We start from the raw sequence: 16,633 nt of genomic DNA, 5'->3' as shown, positions 1-16,633 counted from the left end.
GGGCTGGGGAGGAAGAGGGGGCAGGATCGGGGCCGGCGGGGCAGGATCCGGGGCTGGAAGAGGGGGCAGGATCGGGGCCGGGGGTGGCGGAGGAGCAGGATCCGGGGCTGGGGGAGGGACGAGGGGGCAGGATCGGGGCCGGGGGGGACAGGATCCGGGGCTGGAAGAGGGGGCAGGATCGGGGCCGGGGGGGGCGGAGGAGCAGGATCCGGTGCTGGGGGGGGACGAGGGGGCAGGATCGGGGCCGGGGGGGGGCGGAGGGGCAGGATCTTAGGCTTCCTCCACGTGCTCTCTCTCTCTCCCCTCTCCGCTGTACCCTTGGGGCGGGCGAGGTGGGTTCGAAAGGCGCATGCGCAGCTGCCTCCCCGGCCCGTGGCGTCGGGGCAGGAGAGGCGCTCGCCGGCGGGCAGGTCTCGCGAGCTGTGGCTGTCTCGCGCAGGGGGCGGGGCGTGCGGGCCGTCGTGTATCGGTTGAATGTCTCAGTGTTCGCAGGGGGCCCGGTCGGGCAGCACGTGGGGACAGCGCGGCTCGCGGGGAGCGGCCGGGGGGGGGCTGGGCACGGTGCGCACTAGGGCTCTGCACCGGGGGCGGCGAGCACCGGACGGATCGTGAGTATCGGGCTGGGCCGCGCCGCCGCGTTCTCCGGGCGGTGATGGGGTGGGAGTGGGCCGGGCTGGGCTGGGCTCCCCGTCCGGTGCAGCGGGCCGGGCTGGGAGCTGCGGGGGCTCAGCCGCCGAGCGGTGATGGGCAGGCGCCGGCGTGGGAGGGCAGCTGTCAGCTCTCGAGAGGGAGCCCCCCCCCCCCCGGGGTCACCCCTTCCCCACTGCCCCGTGTGCTGCGAGTCAGCCCCCCCCCTCCCCCCGGCCTGGGGTCACCCCTTCCCCGTGTGCTGCCAGTCAGTCCCCCCTGCCCGGGGTCACCCCTTCCCCGCTGCCCCGTGTGCTGCGAGTCAGCCCCCCCCTCCCCCCGGCCTGGGGTCACCCCTTCCCCGTGTGCTGCCAGTCAGTCCCCTCCCTCCCCCCGGGGTCACCCCTTCCCCGCTGCTCCGTGTGCTGCGAGTCAGCTCCCCCCTCCCTCCCGCCTGGGGTCACCCCTTCCCCGTGTGCTGCCAGTCAGTCCCCCCTACCCGGGGTCACCCCTTCCCCGTGTGCTGCGAGTCAGCTACCCCCCCGCCCCAGGCCTGGGGTCACCCCTTCCCCGTGTGCTGCCAGTCAGTCCCCCCTGCCCGGGGTCACCCCTTCCCCGCTGCCCCGTGTGCTGCGAGTCAGCTCCCCCTCCTCCCCCAGGCCTGGGGTCACCCCTTCCCCGTGTGCTGCCAGTCAGTCCCCTCCCTCCCCCCGGGGTCACCCCTTCCCCACTGCTCCGTGTGCTGCGAGTCAGCTTCCCCCTCCCTCCCGCCTGGGGTCACCCCTTCCCCGTGTGCTGCCAGTCAGTCCCCCCTGCCCCTGGGGTCACCCCTTCCCCACTGCCCCGTGTGCTGCGAGTCAGCCCCCCCCCTTCCCCCGGCCTGGGGTCACCCCTTCCCCGTGTGCTGCCAGTCAGTCCCCCCTGCCCGGGGTCACCCCTTCCCCGCTGCCCCGTGTGCTGCCAGTCAGCTCCCCCTCCTCCCCCAGGCCTGGGGTCACCCCTTCCCCGTGTGCTGCCAGTCAGTCCCCCCTGCCCGGGGTCACCCCTTCCCCGCTGCCCCGTGTGCTGCCAGTCAGCCCCCCCCAGGCCCGGGGTCACCCCTTCCCTGTGTGCTGCCAGTCAGCCCCCCCCCCCTTCCCCCGGCCTGGGGTCACCCCTTCCCCGTGTGCTGCCAGTCAGTCTCCCCCCCCCCCCCCCCCCCCGGGGTCACCCCTTCCCCACTGCCCACTTGGGACCTCTCCCCCCGATATACCGTCCGATTCTGCTGTATGTCTCCCCACTCTTGGGAGTGCAGCCCCCTAGAGCTCCAGGGTCTCTGGCTTGTTGCTAATGTGTCCCCTGTTGGTTTTGGCAGCTTTTCCCCCAGCTGATCAGCCCTTACTGGCCAGCATGGTGCCTATAAGGGGCATTAAATAGCTCTTTTTCCCCATGGCACCCCTGTTCCTAATCTTCCCCACATACATACTGAAAGGGAGGGGAATGGGTGATGCCTGGTTGTTCCCATTCCCCTCTGTCCGTGTGGGGGTTGCTTGGCTTTTCCTTTTCTGGACTATTTGCAGCAGGTTTGGCTTTTCCACTGTAAATGGGGCAGGAGGTAGCATGATTGCATGGTGTACTGGTGCTGAGAGTTAATTGCATGGTGCAAGTTTCCCACCCAGGCAGCTGGGTTGTCAGTGAGTCTGGCATTGTTATACCGAGGGTGTATTCTTAACTGTCTTTATTTCACTCTAAGAGGGTGAGGTTGCTGTCAGGTTTGAAACCCCCACCCCCTAACAGGCTGTGTGTATAGTGACCCCCTGAACCTTGCTATTTATGCGCCTTCTATGTGGGATTGCATACCTGTGACCATGAAAGGGGCTGGCAATGCCTCTTTAAAAGGTTAGGATGAGAGAGCCTCCCCTTACAGTCCCTGCCTTGATCTCTGGGAGCTAGAGGGCATCAAGATGCTTTCTTGACCCCTCACCTGTTGGGATTTGCAGAGAAATGGCCTGAACTCCTTTTTCCCAAGGTCACTCACCCTCCTATAGGTTTACTCTTTCAAAGGTCATGTAGACCCAGACTGGACCAGGTAGCGCGCTGCAAGCAACCTGAGCGCCACAGCAGGCCTAGCTAGCAGACAGCTTAGTAGTTCGTTCCCTTGTTCTGAACAACTGCTGTAGGTCACCCTTCTCCTGCTCCTGAGCAGGGGCTGGTGTTAAATGGTAACTTTAGGAACGTCACTCGTCTTCTCCTTGCCAAGTCTGTGCACTTGGCTCGGGCTCCTTTGGTGCCAGATCAGCTCCCTGTACTTGTTTCAACCTGAAAAGGAGTGCTTCTGGGTCTCCTGGTGCAGCCTTATTTAGGGAAGATGAGTGACTGGGCAGGCATGTACCTGCTGCTCTTGTAGATGTGACCCAGCTTTCTAACCCACGCCGTCTGGCTTGTTGATGCTTAAATTAGGGGAAGGAATCAGTGTGCAATCCCAGTGAGGTCTTGCTTAGCGTGGCTTCATCGATGGCTGTTGACCAACGGCTTTTGGGTTTGCTCCTTTAAGAAAAAGAAGGTTTCAGAGTAGCAGCCGTGTTAGTCTGTATTCGCAAAAAGAAAAGGAGGACTTGTGGCACCTTAGAGACTAACTAATTTATTTGAGCATAAGCTTTCGTGAGCTACAGCTCGCTTCATCGGTGCATCCGATGAAGCGAGCTGTAGCTCACGAAAGCTTATGCTCAAATAAATTGGCTAGTCTCTAAGGTGCCACAAGTCCTCCTTTTCTTTTTAAGAAAAAGAAACAAGTCTTCCCTGCTCAGACTTGCAGTGTGCACAAATGAAATGAGACGTGCACTAGGCCAGAGCACATGGAGATACTTCCCACTGAAAGCCAAAAAACAACCTCCTTTAAACTGAGCATGGCCAAAAGAAATCGGGGGTGAAATCCTGACCCCATTGAAGTCAATGGTAAAATTCCCATTGGATTCATTAGTCAGGATTTACCCTCTGGTCTCCTTGAGAACTGATTCATATGTGAGTAAATAATAGTGTGGGTTTTTGTTTTAAATCATTGCAGAGCTACAATAATTTGTTAAAAGGCAGCTGGAATGCTGTGGTGTAAACTACATTAGTCTCTGATCTGTAAAACTGGTGGGTAGGTAGATGAAAATCAGTTGAGCTGCAACATGCCATAGCTGTCTTAGATGCTGGATTCAGAGTTTCCTGCCACTGTGTAGATCTATTTCTGTAATATACAGAGGGAATCTTTAATTGCTCAGTGTCTGCGTGTTAAGCCAGTTAAAGACAGTAGTTAATTCCACTGAAGTCCTAGCTCTTCATGTTTTGTTGAGGAAATACTAGCTGTAGACTCTCAGAAACACATTGTTGTACAGACCAAGAGTCCTGTGAGAGTCAGGGCTGGATGTGATTTCATGTCGGTTGGGAGCCCTGTTGCAACAACTTGAAAATGAAAGTGAGGGTTGACAGAAGTGTTAGGTGTGGATTTACTAGTGCAGACTAGCCTGTCTCATTTGTTTGTACAGCACCCAGCATAATGGGGCCCTCTAGGCACTACCAGAGGGTAAACAAACTATAATTACCTAACTCTTCTCACTCTGGTACAACCTTTACCTGCTTATAAGGCCAATATGTAGCTAGAGGATGCAGTGAGAAAGAGAGGAATTATATTGTAGCACAGTCAAGCAGACTATTTTATTAGCCTGCTTGGCATGTTTCTTTCAACTCACAAGTAAAAATATGAACTGGAGTTTTTTCCAGTGTCGTCATGAGCTTTGAACAAGTAGACTTGTGCCTGGAATGATAAACTGTTCATGGCAGTTTTGCAAAGTGTAGGAAGCCGCTGCCCTTCTCAGTAGAGAAGACACGGTATCTGTAGCATGTGTAATTGGGGAGTCTCTTCCCATCCTTCCCTCCACAGGAAATGTTCACACCAACCAATCCATAGTGATATGAAATAGCAAAGGATAGGTGTGCTGCACCATAGGCCATATTGTTAAGGAAGAGTCAAGGACAGCCAAATGAAAGTAACTTACATGCTTTGACTTTCAGTGTTTCTTGGGCTTGGCTGACTTTATGCTGCCATTCTAACACCTGCTAGGTGTTATCAGAATGCTGTGAACTTTGTCTCGGGGAAAGGAAAGGAAAGGACTTGTTGCTGAGGAAAGTGGTAGCAAAGATGCTAACTTCACATTTCTCCTGTTTGTTTTGCGTCTGTGAATGATCTACAGAGTTACAGCCATGCAAGCTTGCAGAGTGAAATGGGAAAGAAAGCATATGACCTGCTGGGGCATGGCAGGGTTGCTCCAGGAGGACAGTCTGCCTTTTCCTCAGTAGAGAATGCGTTTGGGCAGTTAAAGCAAGGGATTAAGAGCTGGGAGTTCCAAGGACATGTCTACATGATGGATGCTGCAGCTATGTCTCTGTAGTGCCTGTAATGTATGTTTCCTATTGCAACAGAAAGGGGTTTTCCATCTCTGCAGGTAATCCACCTCTCCGAGCGGCTATGGAATCGACCTAGCTGCGTCTGCTTCAGGGGTTTTCAAACTTCATTGCACCGCAACCCCCTTCTGATGACAAAAATTACTACACGACCCCAGGAGGGGGGACTGAAGCCTGAGCCTACCCAAGCCCTGCTGCCTCGGGGATGGCGGGGTGTGTGTGTGTGTGGGGGGGTTATTCCAAAGCCTGGTAGGGCCAGAACTGAAGCCCAAGGGCTTCTGCCCCAGGCAGGGGGCCTGTAACCCAGGGCTGAAGCCCTTGGGCCTTGGCTTTGACCTGGAGTGGCAGGGCTTGGGTTTTGGCCCTGGGCGGTGGGGCTCAGACATTGGTTCTGGCCCCAGGCCCCAGCAGTTTGTCAGCCCTGGTGATCCCATTAAAACAGGGTCGCAACCCACTTTGGGGTCCTGACCCACAGTTTGAGAACCATTGGTCTGCATCACCTGGGGTGAGGTTGCATAGCTACAGCACTCAGGATTGTGAATTGTTGCTGTGTTGACCTAACTTTTAAGTGTAGACCAACACTTAGTTCTGTCCATGGTTCTGCGACTAGGTTACTATGATCCTTGTCACCCCAGTTCCAACCTCTGGCAGGCATTGGTCCTTCCACCCCTTCCCTACGGATTGGGGGGGGCACCCTGCAGAAGGTTCTGCTTGTTGGCTGGATCAGAAGAGAGGCCCTGAAGCAGATTAAATTTAGGCTCTTTATCCAAAAGTTCTGTCTCTGGAGAATCTAGTTTGACCCTAGCATATGTGAGCCTTTCCAGTGGGTGGTGCTTCTCTGGAGGTGTTACAACCTGAGTGAATTTGCCTAATCACCCCGCTCTGTTCTTAGTTCCTGGAGGGCTCTGGTCACCCTCCCCCAGGGAATTCCATACAGGCCCTGGCCCACAATGATACCTAACCGTATCACAGCAAGATCTCCCAAAGATATTGCAGGAAATTGCTGCATCTCCTCACTATCATCTACTCCAGTCTACAGATTTCAAGATACCACTTCCTATCCCGGCACCAACCCTCTCGGTCTCTAGATAGGTGAAGAGCAGTTTTCATTTCCTGTGTTGTGTTGTTGAGCACTATTGATGCGTTTCTTTGTCATGCTTTTAAAAATTCTCACATGGTTCTGAAGCTCATGAATGGGTCAGGACGGCAGCCCTGGAGACTGAAATCTGTAATCTTAGCACAGGCAGCATCAGGGCAGGCTTCCTCCCAACCAGTCACTATTGCCAATGCTATGCCTCTCCTTTGGCTTTGATGAGTTGAAGGAGATCTCGGACTCCATGTCCGTTCTGTTTCTGGTGTTGGCTCCAGGTGGCCAGTTTGATTGGATAAGCTTCTGGGGGCTGGGACTATTTACTATGTTTGTACAGCATCTGGCACAATAAGACCTTGGCCTGTTGGCTCTACTACAATATAGCTATTGTCCCAATGAAAACCCAGAGCTCCATTGTGCTGGGTTCTGAGCAAAGATATAAAAGAGTCAGTCCCAAGCCTTTCTGGACACCCTTTTTCCTTTAACATTTTGATTCTGTAGGTATTTGGTGCATCACAAAGATTTCAACTCTGTAATGGTTTCTTCTTATGGAATCATAGGACTGGATGGGACCTCGAGAGGTCTTCTAGTCCAGCCCCCTTCACTCAAGGCAGGATGATCTAGACCAGTGCTTCTCAACCTGCGGGCCACATGTGGCCCAATTAGCACACAGATGTGGCCCAGCTTTAAAAAAAAAAAAAAAAAAAAAAATGTCTGGGTCCTGGCTGCCCAGCCCTGTGCGTGGCAGGATCCTGGTCCCGTGCTTGGGGCTCTGCTCCTGGCTCCGCTCTTTGGAGGGGCCTCTGGGCAGGGGTTGCTGGACACAGAGGTTTGTCACGGGGTTTAGCGAGACACTGCGGCCCACAATGTTAAGTAGGTTGAGAACCACTGATCTTCTAGACCATGCCTGACAGATGTTTGTCTAACCTGTTCTTAAAAATCTCCAATGATGGAGATTCTGCAACCTACCTAGGCAATGTATTCCCGTGCTTAACCACCCTGACAGTTAGGAAGTTTCTAATGTCCAACTTAAATCTCCCTTGCTGCAATGTAAGCCCATTGCTTCTTGTCCTATCCTCGGATGTTAAGGAGAACAATTTTTCTCCCTCCTCCTTGTAGCAACCTTTCATGTACTTGAAAACTGTTATCATGTCTCTTCTCAGTCTTCTCTTCTCCAGACTAAAACCCAGTTTTTTCAGTCTTCCCTCATAGGTCATGTTTTCTAGACCTTTAATAATTTTTGTTGGTCTTCTCTGGACTTTCTCCAGTTTGTCCACATCTTTCCTGAAACGTGGCGCCCAGAACTGGACACAATACGCCGGTTGAGACCTAATCGGCGCGGAGTAGAGCGGAAAAATTACTTCTTGTGTCTTGCTTACAACACTTTTGCTAATACATCCCAGAATGACGTTCTCTTTTTTTTTCCAATAGTGTTACACTGTTGACTCATATTTAGCTTGTGGTCCACGATGACCCCTAGACCTCTTTCCACAGTACTCCTTCCTAGGCAATCATTTCCCATTTTGGATGTGTGCAACTGATTGTTCCTTCCTAAGTGGAGTAATTTGCATTTGTCTTTATTGAATTTCATCCTATTTACTTGAGACAATTTACTTATCAAGGTATTTTTGACATCTCTAAAACTCACAGATAAACAGGATTGTAATGTGTACCCTGAAGGACTCTTAACAATCGCCACTAGTAATGAAATAATTAGACTTGAAGCACTACCTTCTAGACTTTCTATTAATAACTGCTGGTCTACCTGTAATCATTCTATGACACTTCTCAGTAATACAGCCAATTAAAATTTCAAAAGTGACTAGTGATGTGAGGTGCCCATCTTGAGACAGGATCCAGATTTTCAGTGTGGGTGCTCAGCACTTACCACGAATGAGCCCCTTTTAACTTGTCTCATGTAGGGAGCCTGGAAATTGAGATGCCCCAAATCACTAGTTGCTTCTGAAAACTTATGCTATTTTTCATATGTGTTTTTGACAATGATTTAAAAAACAAACAAACAAACAAAAAAACCCTGGGCCTTATTACGTTCCATTATGTAGGTTCTGTTTAATTTTTCACTGCCACAGCAAAATTTCCTGCTGTGTACAGAAGATGGGTACTCCTTTAAGGGGCCATGCGTCACCATTAGCAAGGTTTGAACTTGCCTTTTGGTGACTGATCCAAACCGTTCCTCAAAGAACAGATCTGAACAGGTGGGACATGAGACTACCTTTAACCTCTGCTACCACCAGTGCTGAGCTGCCCTTCCTGGCTGTACAGCTGAGAAATGTAACATCTAGTAGAAATGAATGTGATTTCCAATTGCTAAATAGCAGTAGTCTTGTGATCCACATGGGTTGCTTATGCGTGTCCCTTGTGTTCCATAGGTGCTGTTTGTGAATTAGCAACTTGGCATGTCCCTGGAACCTCTTAAAGAGTTGAAAATGTATTCCCATTAGTACTGTGTCTGTGAAACCTTCTCTTAAAGGGACAACATTTTTAAATGTGATATACTTGATATGCTTTGGAATTCTGGACCCCATTGAAGTAAATGGGAGTTGTGCTGTGGACTTCACTGGAGCTTTCAACCCTCCCTAGCACTTTGTCCACTGAGATGTTGGTTTTTTGTTGGAACGTAACTAGTAATCTTTCACAGGAGGTGAGGGTGTCCAGCACTCTGCAGGGTGAAAGGATGGCCTTATGGCTAACATGTGGGCCCGGTATTCAAGAGATCTGGCGCTTCCACAGACTTCCTGTGTGACTGTAGGCAATTGCATAATTGCTTCATGCCTCAACTTCCCTGTCTGTAAAATGGGTGTGATAATACTTTTTCTCCTTGCCTTCATCTTACTCATGTAGATTGCAAGCATCTCAGGGTAGGCAGTGTCCTACTATGTGTCTGTACAGCACCTAGTACAGCGGGACCCCAATCTGGGGTGAGGCCTGTAGTGCTACCATAATACAAGTAATAACAGCAGAGCCCATCCCTTGCTGATTAGATCTCTGAAGCGTGGAATGTTACTTCCTGCAAGGAACCTGTTCCCTCTACAAGTTGTCATCCTCTCCATTGTTCAGTCTCTTTGTTAGATACTGTGACGTTTGCTTCCTCTTCATAGCCTGCACGAATACAGCACGCTTGCGTTTCCACAAGCACTTGACATGGTTGGTGTCCTCTTCCCACTTTCCTGCAGTGCAGCTTTCAGAGAGCAAAGTGCCGCTTTTAGCCTTTTCTCTTCTGAAGGGGCTTAGTTGAGTGTTTTTTCACATAGCTGTTTGTCAAGGACTTGTTGCTGTGCAGTGCGTATGCTAAGTAGCTCTTGATGTTGATGTTGCTCTTTGCAGATACCTGTTTGCCTAGCAAGGCTGCCACTTGTGATCAAGGCCTCCTGCAGCATCCCTTCCCAACATTTGAGTGCGGGGTGAGGGAGCATCTTGTGCTGGTGTTCTGCTCCCTGAATGTTGTGCAGTATGCTTTCCTCTTCCTATTTTGCTTTTATTCTTCAGGCTTTATTTGCACAGTAGGGGCAAAGTGCACTGCAGAGACTGAAAGGTTTCCAAAGTTGGGTGTAGTGTGTACGTACCCATGCAGACCCACATTCTGTTTGTGGAAGCTGATACAATAGACACGTGTTTGACTTCCTTGAGAAGTTATTTGTTTAAACCATTCTCCTGTGTGTAAACTAAACATTGTAGTACCTTGAGTGCCTGCCTGAACCAGCATCCATCAAAGTCAATGGCAGAGCTTAGGTGGGGCAAGGAGCAAGCCAAGTGCATCAGTACTGGAAACTGACGACTCTTCTCCAGGCTGAATGGAAGCACCAAAAGAAACGGCGTGAGTGGTGGGTTTTAGAAATAGTTTATCTTAAAGAGTTGTTAGCAATACTGGTAAAGCAATGCTTTTTAACCTGTGTAAGCTGCTAGGTGCCAAGCACAATGCCGTCGCCTTAATCTCTTGCAAAGCACTTTAACGTGGAGTTAAATTGTGATCTGTAGGCCAGGTCTATGCTAGAGACTTATATCGGTATAACTACGTGGCTCAGGAGTGTGGAAAATCTGTGTAGACCGCGCTATGTTGACAGGACGCAAGTACTGCCTCTTAAGGAGATGGATTAACTATGCCGACCGGAGAAGCACTGTATGTGAAGACAAGTCCCTAATTACAGCCTTATCTGTTAGAGGCTGTGGGCTGGAGACTGCAGTTACAAAACAAACTCGCCAGGAAATTCTGTCTTGCTGTGATTTGGTGGTGGTTTTTTTAAACTTGTAAAGTATGGAAATGTGTATTTAATGTCACTCCGACAATCTTGGTCTTTCTCATTGCCCACACCCCAGCCCGCCATCAGGAGCTAGCTTTGCTCAAATCCTCTGCAGTGTCCACTTGGCTTTAACAGTTTAGGCCTGTGCCCTCAAATATGGGACATCTTGCTAACCCGAGTGATCTAATGTCTCTCTTCATCGGTCATTGATTGCGGTGGTCATGGCGTCCAGTCCCAAGCAGGGATCTCTTACCAAACTGTAGCTAGCTGTCACTGCTGTGATGTAGTCTGGTGTTCATCCTCCTAAAGAAGCCCGAGGCCCTTCAGGCAGCAGAAGGCCTGCAGTAGTCTTGAGTAGGGACATAAGTGGAACAGCCATGTCTGGAGCCTCTGCAATGGCTTTGTTCCAAAGCTAAGCCAGTATAGAAGAGGGAGGAAGCCCTTTGGACTTGGATCCGCTGGTCAAGAATCTGTGCAGAGGGGTGGCACCAGCTCACAGGCTAAGTAAGGCCGTTGGAGGGTGCAGTCCTGGGCTAGCCCCCTCCAGTCTGAGGGGGGACTTTCATTCCCCAGGTAAGGCACCTGCCTAAAACTGGAGTACTCTGGAATCAAGCAGTTTCTTCGAGGTTTTCCCCCTAATGAAGTTACAGAGAATGCAGAACGCCAAAGATAAAATGGTTTGCGTATGTCTGGGCTCAGCTTGCTTAGGGCAAGTCTACCCTACAAATGCAGCATCTTCCTGGCTGTAGTGCTTTGATGAAGACGCTCTCAGCTGACGGACCCATTGGCTTAGTTACTCCACCTCTGAGAGGCGGTAGCTATATTAACGGGAGAAGTTCTCCTGCAGACATAGCGCTGTCTACACGGGGTTTAAGATCAGTATAACCGTCGTCTACGGGTGTGGATTTTTCACACCCCTGAGCGACGTCGTTATATCAAAGCAAGTGTGTAGAATAGACCTGGGCTTCGTCACCTGGAAACTGGAGAAAATTCCGGCTGACCCACTGCAGCGCTTTTGTTTTAGGTGTGTTCCACATAGGTTCTAAACAAAGTAGCTGGCAAATTAATGGCCGCACATGTTGGGAGTCATGGAGGGGTGTGTCTTTCAGATTCACTCCTGTTAAAGGAGCTCGTGATCCTAAAAACACCTGCCACAATAGCTCTGGCTAAAGCACTGAGGAATTATCTATATTGCCCTTTCATGTAACGACCAGAGTGGCTCTGAGTCACCAGCTGAGTTGAGCGAATGAGGGAGTTGTAAATAATGAAGCAATCTGATGAGATTGGATGAAATAGGGACCTCGATAAAGGGGTAGGAAGGTAATACAATCGGTAGAGCAGGAGGGAGCCTGGTGCTATGATGGGGTTAATGTTAACGAGTGTGTGAATTATGAGGTTATTGCATAGGTGGAGGAGTCCACTCACTGATGTGGTTGCATCCACACACGAGCAGGGCATGCTGTAGCAAGTAAGTGGTGAAAGGGTTAATGTTCCTGGGGTGCCATTTGCACATGTGTAAGCTTTGTGGCTGGTAAAGACACTTGCCGCAAAGCTGCATTTGGGCTACGCTGACACTTCACTTTAAACCGGGGTGGGCAAACTACGGGCCGGATCCAGCCCCTCAGGGGTTTAGATCCAGCCTGCAGGACTGTCCCCCATGGTGCCGCGGGCCCCACGCCACTCTCAGAAGCAGCCGGCACCATGTCCCTGCAGCCCGGGGGGGAGGGAGAAAAGGGGGGGGGACAGAGGGCTCTCTGCATTGCCCTTGCCTCTAGGCACCGCCACCGCAGCTCCCATTGGCTGGGAATGGGGAACCGCAGCCAATGGGAACTTTGGGGGAGGTACCTGGAGGTGTGGCAAGGGCAGGGTGCGGAGCCTCTCCTGCCCCCCCCCTTCCCCTGGCCCAGTCTCCAGGGGCTGCGCAGGGACGTGGTGCTGGCCGCTTCCTGGTGCAGCGCAGTGTGGGGCCAGGGCAGGCATGCAGGGAGCCTGCTCTGGCCCCGGTGCACGCTGTTGCCACCCCGGAGCCACTTTAGGTAAGCAGCACTGGGCTGGAGCCTGAACCCCTCCTGCACCCCGCCCCCCAACTCCCTGCCCTGAGCCCCCTGCCTCCACCTCGCACCTCTCCTGCACCCCAACTCCTTGCCCTGAGCCCCCTGTCGCACCTCTCCTGCACCCCAACTCCTTGCCCTGAGCCCCCGCCTACACCCCGCACCCTTCCTCTGCCCCAATCCCTTGCCCTGAGCCTGTTCCTCCACACCGCACCCCCCCACACACACACACTGCCTCCCGCACTCCAACTCCATGCCCCGGCCCTGCATACAATTTCCCCACCCAGATGTGGCCCTCGGCCCAAAAAGTTTGCCTTCCCTTGCTTTAAACCCTCACTTTTTTCAGATGTCTTTAAGAAACTGCTCTGAGCCCCTCTGCTCTGGCCTGAAAGTGGTGCGCACAGTCCTAATTCAGAAGTGCTGATGCTGTGACAGCTGGGGCCATGTCTACACTATGGGTGCTACAGCACCCCTTCTACTGTCTGGCAGCTATGCCGCTGTAGTGTAGACACTGCCTACAGTGATGGAAGGGGTTTTCCCATCACTGCGGTTAATCCACCTCTCTGTGCAGCGGTAGCTAGGTCGACAGAAGCATTCTCCCATCAACGTACCTGTGTCTACGCTGCGGGTTAGGTTGGCGTAACTGTGGCTCTCAGTGGTGTGAATTTTTCACATTCCTGAGCACCTACCGATGTTGATCTAACTTACGTGTAGACCAGGCTGAACTCCCAAATGGGGAGAGATCCTCCTGAAACATGACTACGACTGTGAAACTGCATTTTAATACAGCCATATATACCAGTGTAGCAGATTTAAATGCAGATGAAGGGCGCGGGATGTGATATGATCAGCCCCTGAGGCGTGCGGCATCAAATGAGATAAGAAGGGCTTTTAGGTGGCCAGCTTTATTGCTAAACACAGGACTGCGCTGGTACCTGTAGGGTCCAATTCCAGCTCCGAGATGCTGGTTTAGTGTGTTACACTAGGCCAAGTCCCTTCACTTCTCTGTGCCTCAGTTTCTTCCTCTGAAAAATAGGTTTGATAATTCTTACCTACTTCAAGGGTTTGGAGGTTTCTTCTTCACAGAGCACGCTGATTGTTGGATGGAAGGTGCTGTGATGTGTTGATTATTCTTCACAATCTGAACACTCTTGTTGGCTTTGCCGCACACTTCATGTTAACAAGGTTTTGGCAAAGGAACGGTGAGGGAATGTCTCTTGCGGCCCTGTTCTGCTTGTACTAAGATTTGGGGATTAAAGTGAATGTGAAGCAGCAATCTTTGGTGCTCCAGAGAGATTTGAATTCTGATTCTAACTCTTTTACATTCAGGTAAAATTGAGAGGTTCATCTGAGTGCAATTTATTTTCTTTTTTAAATCCCCTAGTCTGAGGTCTTATCTGCCCTGGCCTTTCCTCCCCCTGAATTTTGTTAGGTTGTCAACTCGTGTTTTATGAGCTCACAACTCGGGATGTCTTTTCGCTTTAACTGTATGTAGGGGGATGTACTAGAACAGGGGCAGGTGGGATTGGGAGACGAGTCCTGAAGGAGGTGGGCATTCTGCAACTGATTCTGTAGTTTGGGGTTCAGAGGGAAGGCATAATTCAAGGTGATGTTGCAACCTGAATCCAGGGATGCTACAGATGCCTGTGTTAGCACCTCGTCCTTCTCTTGATTGTCCTCTGGCCAGTTTCTTGTGCTGCCTGCCTGCATGGGATTGCTTGCCCCTCAGTGTTTAGCCTGCCTTAGCAATGTTGTGGTTATGTGCCTCTGAAAGCAGAGGTTAGGCAGTACTTCCTGTGAGAATTTGAATATACAGATGGTCCCTGTAAGCCAGGAGTAATAAGTTATTTTTGGTTAAGGTCCATACACTGGAAAAAATAATACACAAATAATAACAGTAATGATAATAAGTAAAAGACTTCACAGTCCGTTCAGAAGCATCTGGCGGTCCGGATTTGGCCTGGGATCCGCCTATTGATTACCCCTGCTGTAAGCCATACATCTATCCTGGGTACCCAGAGAAAGGGTTGGTACAAATGCCTAGCTCCATCTCATGCTTTGATCTTCTAAGGGAACTATAACTCCCTGACACTGAAGTGGGGCTGGGCTGAAGTTTTTCTGATGGCTACTTCTTTGTATTAGTCAGTCTTGTTGTCTTAATTTACTCTTAGCAACTGTGAGGACTGAAGGCCCCTCCATTAGATTTTGTCATCTGCTGTTCCTGTGTGGCTTTTAAGGCAGAGCATGTGCTGTTGGCTATTTTTAGTGTGGAAAATTTCAAGAGCCCATGTGAGCCAGTTTAGTGTAACTGTGCCAGTCCTGTCCAGCACTCCTTCACCCGGACAATACTATTTCTCCACTGGTGTATTCCGCATCTCCAACACTGCAGCACTAGGCAATAATATAATTATTCATTTTATAGGGAGGCGTGTCACCTTGCCAATGAAGCATGGGACTCATTCAGGAGATCTGGGTTCTGTTTCCAGCCCTGTGGCTAACTTGCTTTGTGACCAAGGCCAGTCGCTTAATCTGTCTGTGCCTCAGTTTCCCTGCCCCCGCGTTATGGAACATTAATGTCCATAAAATGCTGTGATGGAAAGAGCTCTGAGTACTAAGTGTTGCGAGGCAGAGAATGAACACAGTAGCAGTTCTCCAGAACCTTATTCCGAAGTCTGCAGCTATTGAGGCTCTTGGGTGACCCATTTAAAAACAAACGATGATTTGTAAAGTTTGAAGGAGGCTGGTTAAGGGAAGCTTTGAAAATCAGCTGGAGTAAACTTTTGCTGGGTTTCTCCTTCTCAAACCTTAAGACTGAATTCTCTGGCCTGCCCGTAAACCTTGTACTGTTAACATTTCAAGCCATATAAGGATGTGTATACGAAGGAGTGTTTGTTCTGGCTAGGGAGCAGCGCAACTTAAAACATTAATCATGTCTGAGACCCTGACATAAGCAAGTGGAATGAGTTTGTGGTCCTCGACTTATTCTTTAAGATAGGACAATGTTTGTTTACATGCCCAGCCCCCATGGTCCAGCAAACCCACTCTTCTGCTGAGGAGTTAAAAGTGAATTGCTTGTGCATCACAGCTGGCAAACAAGACTCAGGGCACCAAATTCTTCCTTCACTGTCTATTTAAGGTGACATCTGTTGGTGTTATTGTCACCTGGCCAACTCGGTGTTTAAATGCCTGGTTCTATTTTGTGTGGAGCCAGTGTCTTTTATAGAATTCTCTAGACTAGGAAAACTTGGGTCCCTCGTTACTCTGGTTTAACCCGAGGGCCAGCAGACGGCTCTCACTGAAACTAACGGCATGACAATGAAAGTGCACATCTTCGCAGGGAACGTTTGCTAAAGCAGTAGTCCCACTGTGAATGAAAAATCACTGACCAGTTAAGCTCCCGAGTCACTGAAATGACGAAAATATCAATGTGCTCTACCACAACACTTGTATTTTTAGGAGTCTGATTTACGAGGCCTTGTGCTCAGGATGTTTTCCCTGCAGCTGTTGCTGCTGTCACAAAGCAGTGCAGAATTGCAGGGCACTGTTTTGTGCTTGTGCAGTTGGGCCCACTTCATAGGGAATGGGCTAATAGGGCAGTCGGTTTAATCAGGAAGGCTCACTGGGGACGTACTTATGCAAGAATATGTAACAGCGCTTTAATTTAGGCTTGTGGTACACCCCAGAGGCAGCTTGTGTGGTGGTTCTACATTTAATTATAATACATAACTTAAGCACACAGCAAATGAATTTCACGGACTGATGACCATGCACTATTGTGCTGTACAGCAGAAGCTTGAACTTTTCTTCCGAAGAGTATGGAGTCTTTATCCTTTCTACTTAAAAAGTGCATGGAAAAACTAAAAGCCTGAAACTTATTTTTTTAATGATTTTTTTTTAAAAAAAAAAAAAGGTTATTTGAGCCTGCAGAATGTGAATCTACAGCTTGAAAAGATGTGATGTTGGCTGGTTAGCTGGAACATCTTATCTTCAGCAGAGTAAGTCCTGCTAATCAAGCTGTGCTGGGCAACCCGGGAGCCACTGTGGTTTCTCTCTTTCTCCCCCTGCCCATGAGGTTTGTAGCTTAAATCAGGCAGGTACAACGCGTGCAGCTAGTTCTACAAAAGAATCTCTTATGTAATTGAAGGAAGCACTTACCACAGCGGCTCGACATAGTGGAGATG

The 16,633-nt window shown here is 50.5% G+C and overlaps 1 protein-coding gene across 1 annotated transcript in view; it reads left to right on the top strand.

Annotated features, from left to right (window-relative positions):
* The first annotated feature begins 341 nt into the window (after positions 1-341).
* Positions 342-16,633, top strand: part of AKAP1 (A-kinase anchoring protein 1) — a 41,509-nt gene continuing 25,217 nt past the window's right edge. The window contains exon 1 of the mRNA XM_037880309.2: positions 342-608. The gene's annotated coding sequence lies outside the window, so the exon portion shown is untranslated. The remainder of the gene's footprint in view (positions 609-16,633) is intronic.

Source organism: Chelonia mydas, chromosome 17, assembly GCF_015237465.2.
Source record: "Chelonia mydas isolate rCheMyd1 chromosome 17, rCheMyd1.pri.v2, whole genome shotgun sequence".
Taxonomy (NCBI): Eukaryota; Metazoa; Chordata; order Testudines; family Cheloniidae; genus Chelonia; species Chelonia mydas.
This window is presented reverse-complemented; position numbering and strand designations above follow the sequence as displayed.